Source organism: Petaurus breviceps, unplaced genomic scaffold (assembly GCF_028583685.1).
Source record: "Petaurus breviceps papuanus isolate PSGF00001 unplaced genomic scaffold, PetGlider_PUasm1.0 38, whole genome shotgun sequence".
Lineage (NCBI taxonomy): Eukaryota > Metazoa > Chordata > Mammalia > Diprotodontia > Petauridae > Petaurus > Petaurus breviceps.
The window spans coordinates 97,858,412-97,866,910 of record NW_027186304.1 but is presented as its reverse complement, the minus strand read 5'-3'; the positions used below and the strand labels follow the sequence as shown (position 1 = coordinate 97,866,910).

The 8,499-nt window shown below is 39.1% G+C and overlaps 1 pseudogene; it reads right to left on the bottom strand.

Moving 5' to 3' along the window:
- Positions 1 to 4,350: 4,350 nt before the first annotated feature.
- Positions 4,351 to 6,846, bottom strand: LOC138170196 (eukaryotic translation initiation factor 4B-like; annotated as a pseudogene).
- Positions 6,847 to 8,499: the final 1,653 nt, after the last annotated feature.

Genomic DNA, 8,499 nt, shown 5'->3' with positions numbered 1-8,499 from the left:
TCTCTCTCTCTCTCTCTCTCTCTCTCTCTCTCTCTCTCTCTCTCTCTCTCTCTCTCTCTCTCTCTCTGAAATGAGTGGAAAGTTTTGTGAGCCCATTCAGGAGTACTCTGTTCAAAGAGTTCATATCTTTGTCCATATGATGCCATAGATATAGTAAGCACTAATACTAGTTAAAAGAGCTTACATGCAGAGCCTTTTCCTTCATTAAGGAGTAGCCAAGTTTTACTGAACAAATCTTTTTATTAAGGGGATTTATTCTGTGAAGTTTGGGTTCAAAGTACTGCACTTGAGGACCTAGAAGGTCACATATGGCCTTGAGGCTGTAGATTCTTCACCCCTGTTCTAAATCTATTGTCTAGGAACTTTAAAAAAATATTTGATATGTCAATATATTCTTTTGTAATACTCTTTCATTTTATACATCCAAAAAAACCCGACTATTTTGAGAAGGGTTCCATAAACTTCACCAAATTGCCAAAGGGGTCCATGAAACCAAGGAAAATAAAATAAAATGTTATTAATGAGACTTTAATTTCTTGGTGCAAAATTGGTTTAGGAGGCAAGGCAGAAGTTGTTGGCAGTGTGGCATAAGAAGAGTAACCAATAGGAAAAAAATAAAAGCAAAATAAAGGAAATAAACATAGCAGCAAGAATTTCTGCCTACCTTGTGCAATGAGGGAGAGAAGAAACTTAGATCAACAGTCTCTTAATTAGGCACTTGTGATTTCACAGATTTAACTGGTCTATAAGAAACCACTTAGGCCTATCCTAGGTTAATGGAAGGTTTTATAGGGGTTAATTTGTGTCAGATTCTAGATTATCTGAGGCAAAATTATACAATAAAAAAGTAAAGAAAATAGCAAAATAATAAACCTCTGGATTCAATCATTTATGGGGAGAACACTGGGAATAAAAAGAAAACAGAAGATTGACTTGGTCAAAGTTGGAAAGGTTTGAAAATACAAGAAGGAAGGGTGGCAATTCAAAGAGTGTTAATCAGAATGGAAAAGCAACCACTTGGGGAACTGCTTATGTTTACAGGGCTAAACAACTTTGGGGTTATACTTGAAAGCCCTTAGAAAATAATACTTTATTTTTAATTGTCTTTTTCAAATACCAAAAGAGTTTAGGAGAATAATTCTAATTGTATTTGGAGAGAATTGGAAGTAGGAATAAAAACAGCTTCTTAGAGTCTGACAAGAGAAGAAACAAGAAGTCTGGACTTTGAAACTTTTTTGTGTGTGTCTTCCAATTTGAATGTAGCTAATTCTCCACAATGCTTCTAACTGAAAATAGTTTCTTGTACTCTGTTCCTGTCAATAAGCACATATTAAACTCTTACTATTTGTCAGGCACTATGTTAAAGTGCATTTAGCATATTCTGAGAATATGAATTCAATCCAAAAGAAACACAGTGCCTAACCTCAAAGAGCTTACATACTAGTGTGGGAGACAACAACACATTGAAGCAAGTTGGAAAGAAGAGAAATAAAGAAATGAATGTACTGGGCATTTTCTTAAAATAAAGATTCTAGGAGAGAAAGTACCTAAGGGTGTAGAGAACTTTCAGGGGCTCCCTGGCCCTGCTAATGGAATATCCCCCTCCCCTGTACAATTATCTGCAAGGTTACAGGGCAGATAAGCAGGAGGGCATGTAAACTTTTTTGTTTATGCCTCCAGTTATGGTCCTATGATATCACCCGAATAAATAACTAACCTTAAGCAAGGCTAAATAGTAAACAAGATTAAGGTAGGGTCCTTGTACATTGTCTGAATTCTTTTGGGTCATGTAGAGGGAGGGTCCTTGTATATTGTCTGCATTCTTTTGGAGTGTCTGCATTATTTTGGGTCATGTAGACCTTCTGCTGGGGGGCTTATAAATTCTCTGTACCCCTTGTATCTTTGGCTTTGTATGAAATGGTTCTGTAATAAACAAACTATTGATTATACCTTCATCTCATTATTCTTACCACTAGCTAGCTCACCAACTGCACTGGCCAGAGTATCAGGGGAGAAGAGTACGTCCAGTGTGTGAAATTCAGGGGTGGAGAAAACTTCAAAGTAGAGGAGGTTTCTTCTGACCAAATGTGGTGTCATGAATGATTTACTAGGGAGAATGAGTTTCCTAGAAGCTCATTGACAAAATGGAAACACTAAAGTTTAGTCTACAAAGGAGACCTTTCTCCTTATTCCTCAAAAAGAAGGTTAATGACAGTACAGGTGAACAGGGAGGGAAAAAATAAGATTCTTAGAAATAACTCAGTAATTTTATCATAGTTATTCATACATGAGTAGTTATTCTGTAAATGGTTCTGAAATGCTAACCATGTTATACTGAGAACATAAAATGTTGAGAGATTGCATAGATGGACCTGCGACAGATTCAGAAGACACAACTAGTAAGCCAGTTTCCTTGATTTGGGCTCAGATTTTCTCTCCCATACACAATCTAAACAATTTCAGATGACGAGTGTATTATAGAGCAAGTAAATTAAAATCTCAGGCAAGATTGGGTCTGAGGTTCAATCTCTGCCTTCCTGAATACTTTATTCATTAGTCTGATGAATTAATTATGGAATAGAACTATTACAAGTAAGAAAAATAATGCTAACCTGAGAAAGGTATAGGAGAAGATACAGGGGTATCTGTGAACAGTCAAGCCACAGTACTTGGCCTGACTTAAATTGAGAAAAAGGGAATAGGTTACAGCAAGAAAGGGAAAATTATGCAGGGATGGGCTCTGGTTTAAAGCAATGAATATACTCAGTGGTTATAAATAGACTTACCCAAAGGCAACAATTGCAAATTAAGTAGGGAAAAGGGGTAAATGTGTTATGACACTTAGAACAACAACAAAAAGAATAGAATTAAAAGTCTTCACTTAAACAGAGGTTTAATAGAGCTTCCAACTGAAAAACTTCAATGTAGCTAAAATAACACAGCAGGTACCATAAAAGAAAGAGTTTATATGATAAAGCTGCTTCTGTGGTGGAGTAAGTGGTTATATAGCTGCAAGGTTTTTTTGATCAGAGAATCAGGATTTTAAATAGCCTGGGATTATTGAACTTTTTTTTCACTAATCCCTTTGGCAGGCAGGTGAAATCCATGGATCCCTTCTCAATATAATTTTCTTTAATGAATAAAATAAAATATATAGGACACAAAGGAAACCATTTATATTAATGCACACATATATACAAAAAATACATATAATAGCATATATGTTATATATATACAATTAACCTTTCCACATTTGGTGAGGGAGGGTTAGGGACATGGCAACCCCATGATCTGGAAAATCCACATGAAATATTTTTTGGCCCTCCTTTAAAACCAGAGAAGAAGCCTGATTTTTTTTTGTCCTTTTTCTTCTATGGATTGTTTACAGTGACTTATTAGAGAATTTGGGTTGATATTATACAATACTGTACATATAAGTTGTACATTCTAAGGTTCAAAATTTTTTCTATGTCATGCAAGAAATTTATAAAACTCACCCCAAATCCCCGTTTAGGTTCTTATGTTGACCCACAATATTTTTTTTCCTTTTTTCAAATGCTTTATTAACTTCTGATTTACACCATTCATTTCCACCAGATTTTGAGTTACAGATTTTCTCCCCATTTTTCCCCTACCCACCACCCCAAAATAGCAGTCCCACAGGATATCCCCTCCTCCAATCTGCTCTCTCTCCCAGATCTTGTCCCATATCCCCTTTGACTTTTCCACTAGGGTATGGTGGATCTCTATGCTCCTGTGCCAACTCCCAACCACCTCCTTGGGGGGAGTGTAAAACTGGAGGACATTTCCATCCATTTCTGGTCCCCAACTATTTGGGATTAAATGAGAGGAGGGGTTGGATATTAGAATAACTTTAGAGACTAGGTATTCTACCTTCAAGATGGAATTTTTATTCAGAATTCAAATATGCCATAAGATAGCAAAAATTAAGAGGGAGAAAACCACCTCCTTCCTTGTATCTGTTCTATCATCCAACCAGCTTTCAGAAACCAACTCATTAATATTACTAACATTTCTGCTAAAAGGGGCCCCTAAACACTAATCATATAGGCAGTTATATGGTGCCACTAAAACACCCTGGAACTTTTCTTTTAAACCGTTGTATGTCTTTCTCTCTCTGGCTACACTAGTTGGAAAATCTCCAGTTAGTTTAATACTTTAAAGGCTGCAGAAGCATGCAAAAGAATTTCATTGTTTTCCTTAAAAAAATTTAAGAAAGATTTCCAGGAGGTGGTGAATTTTATTTTGTGTTTCTGGATAGAGAATTGATTTACTTTTGAATGTTGCAGGTTGGCAAGAGACAGGGGAGAAAGCACAAGATGTGGAGGTTTATTCATTGTAGTCTTTGCCCTCATTTTCATCTTCACCAACAATAGAGAGAGCTGCGTACTTGCTTGCAGAACTGAATTTAGAGGCCAGATTTTCTTCAGATTTCTTTGGCTCAAATGCAGTTCTTGAATGTTGATCTCTTCTGCCATCTTTCCTATCAGGATCCTTCTAGTGGTCTTTACTTCCTCCATCAACTGGACCACTGTAGCAGCAAGCACCCCAAGTGTCCTCAGGGTTTGCTGCCAATACAGGTTCTTGGATCTGCTTTGATAAAGGAAAGCAACTCAAAATGGGTTAACAAGCTTACTTTAATCACTCAGATATGTATCATTTACGTAGTTTAGGGGAAAAAGGTCAGCACCCCAAACTTCAGAATACACAGAATTATCAAGTCAGAGAAACAGATCAAGTAGACATTTCCAAACTGTCCAACCATTACATCCATACCAAACAACATCTGGGTTTCAAAGCCGGGGGGCTCTGGACAACGGCTTCCCAGAATCCAGATCAAATCACAGAACACTTCTCAAAGTGAGCCCCAAAACAGAGCCTCACATCAGGGCTTATATAGCCTTCTCCTGGCTCAGAGAATATAACAACCTTATTGACTCATTGGCCAATCAAGAAGTATCTACAGAAAAACAAGCCTCCCACCCCAGGCTCCAGGTGCACTTTAGCCTAGGGGCAGGAAAGATCTTACAAATTTACATTCCTATTACAACCACAGTAAGAGCTTTGGTCTTTCAGTACACTCACTCCATCTACCTTATTCTCATCTTCCTTGAAGTATTAGCTGGTCCTTCCTCAGACCACTGTGATGTTGTTATCTTTTCTCTACCACTTGTGGGAGATGGCTTCTCTGAAGAGTCTGAGCTCTGAGATACTACAGGAGGATTGGAGCTTGGTTTCACCCAGGCATTTTCATTTGGTGGGGCTGAAGGCATCACCTTTAAGGGAAACTGATCTGATTTAGAAGGCTTGGAAGTTGGAGATGCAGAGTCCTCTTCCTTGTTGAATGTTTCATTTTCTAGGGATTTCTCACTCTCCTTCCTTTGTGTGTTTCTGCGAGATGGAGTTGTATTCCCAGTCAGTGAAGATTCACTTCCTGTCCTTGACCATTGCTGAGTTTCCTCACTTTGACAACTCGGGTGTCTTTCTAGTTTTGGCTCCTCCAGCTGACGCTGTAGTTTCTCTTGTTCCTTTGGTAGTTGTTCCTCTAGTTCTTGTTCCTAGCAGCTGTGTCCACTGGCTTTGCTACCCCAAAGATGGAGACAGCTCGGCTGCACTGAAAGGTGCTAATTGGTGAAGCTTCATCCTTGGGTACATTCCGGGCCTTCAAATTCAGTTTGAGTCTCCAGTGAGGGATGGGGGGAGAACTCTGTCTTAACATCCAAAGTCATCCTGGCTGTAATCATCTCTTGAGTTCCATGACCAATCATCACATCCATCATATCTGTCTTCATAGTGATCCCCTCCATTTTAATCATCATCCCAATGGTAGCTACTACCAAATGTTCTTCTGTCACTTCTTATCCTAGAATCACAGCCTCTATCATAGTCTCTGCTGCCTCTGTCATCATATCAATCGAGGCCTCCATATTGGTCCATGTCTCACCAGGGACCATCACGTTACCAGTTTGAATCATAACAATCATGATACTTGTCTCCAAAGCTATCATTCTCCCTTCGAGGAGGGTAGTCATCAAAGCTGTCATTGGGAGGGTGAGTCCTCCAGTCTGTGTCAGTTTTGTCAGAATCCCAATTTTTATGCCAATCATGGCCAAAGGAATGATCCTCTTGGTTTTTATCCTGTGCTTGATCAGCAACATCCACTCTGTTGGATATTCTTCTGTTGCCTATAGATTCTTCATTCAGGTTCAAAGTGCTGAGCTATGAGTCCAAGTCCTCAAATTCAGCAAAAGCAAAACCTTTCAACCTTTCTGGATTGCTGGGATCCCATGCCAAATGTACTGCACTGATATTCAGTCCTCTAAATAACTCCTTGATGGAATCCTCTGTCACATCATAGGACAGGTTCCCTAGAAAAGCAGTGTAGGGTGGTGACTTGAGAAGACAACTCCAGTCAATATTGAGTTCCCAAGCAGCCCACAGAGCAGTGGGCAGGATGGAAGTGTCTACTGGAGGTGCCCTGTACATGTTGTCATCATTACTATGCCAAGTGGTGGAAACACCTCCTTTCAAGTCATCAGTTTCATCATTCCAGATGACTGGTTTAGGCACAAAGGTGCTTCCTCCACCACTGGTGCCACCATCCTCAGCAAGGAAGTCTGTCAATATGAGGGTGTTCCCCTTCTTATTCTTCTTTTTAGCTGAAGCTGCCATGTTGGAAGAGGGGGAGAGTATGCAAAAGGTTTTACATTACTTTCTGAACATCATGTAAGCACTTGCCCTGTATGAGTTCTCCATAAAATAGTCTTTTGGGAAAGCATACATTTGTCATTCGAACAATGTGGCCAGCCCATCAGAGCTCTGCTTCCTTCAGTAAAGAATGTTTGGCAGTTTAGTTCTAGAAAGGACCACAGCATCTGGTGTCTTTTCCTTCCAAGTGATCTTCAGAATTTTCCTAAGACAATTCAAATGGAAGCGATTTGGTTTCTGGGCATGGCACTGGTAGACTGTCCAGGTTTCACAGGCATACAACAATGAGGTCAGCACAAGTCTCTGTAGAATTTCAGTTTGGTAGGCACACTCTTCCACACTTTCCTTTGGAGTCTCTCAAACACTGAACTAGCTCTGGCAATGCATTTCCAACCTCATTATCAATGTCTACATCCCTGAAAAGCATACTCCCGCGATAAGTGAACTTCTACAAAGTATTCAAAAGTTCTAAATTTTCTATAACTGATGATTCCATATGTGAATGTTGTGGTGCTGGCTAACGGAACACCTGTGATTTCTTGGTGTCAACTGTTAGGTCAAAATTAGCACAAGGAGGAGATAACCAATCCATACTTTGGCATTTCAGTTTCAGAGGATGCATTGAGTGCACCATTATTTGCAAACAAATTGAAAAAAAAATAATCAACCAATACTCCCTCCACTTTAGTCTTGTCTTGTAGCCTTTTCAAGTAGAAGAATTTACCATCAGTGTGGTAAATGACCTTGATTTTGTGTTTGTCTACATTGAAGGCATTTGACAACATGGCTGAAAACATCATGTTAAAAAGCATGTAATCACAGTCTTGTTTCATTCCATTGGTTACTGGGAAAGTATGAGAGCATCATCTTTATTCAGAATCTGGGCAAGTATGCCATCATGAAACTGACATATTGATGAACTTCTCAGGGCCACCAAATTTTGATGTAATTTTCTATAAGCCCTCATGAGTAACAACATCAAAGGCCATGGTGACATCAACAAACAGTGTGTACATACCTCTATTCTGGTGCTGGCTTTTCTCCTGGAGTTGTTGGGCAGTAAGCACCATATTAACTGTTCCTCAGCCCTTTCTGGAGTCACACTGGCTCTCAGGTCAATGGTCATCTTACAGGTGAAGGATCATCCTATTAAGGAGGACTCTGGAAAAAATCTTTCCAGAAGTGATAAAGAGAGCCACTCCCTGCCCCTGTGATTGTCACAGGACAATATATTTCTCTTACCTTTATAGAGATGGACAATGGAGGTCTCCTTGAAATCCTGGGGAATAAACTCCTCTTGCCATATAGCCCCAAAAATTTCAGTTAGCTTTTGTATAGGCAATAGATCTCCCATTTTGTAAATTCCAACTGCAGTGGAATCAGCACCAGGTGCTTTGCCACAGAAGAGGAGCCTAATGTCATTCTAAACCTCTTCTTCAGTTGGAAATTTGTCTAGAGAGAGATTGACTTCAACATGAGTAAATAGTCAATGTCTTCAGCATTGATTAATCTGTTGAGAACACTATGGAAGTGTTCAGCCCATCTCTCAAGGATCATGTCCTTTTTCCTAATCAATGTGACTCCATCAGTACTAAGTACTTGAGATACACCATAGGTCTTTGTCCCAAAAGTAACGTTCAGGACGCAAAAAAAGGACTTAGATTGTTAATAACAGCATAAAACTTAATTTCATCTGCCTGCTTACTGTACCAAGAATCCTACATCTCTCTAAACTTCATTTATACTTTACTTTTGATAAGTGCCTTCTTA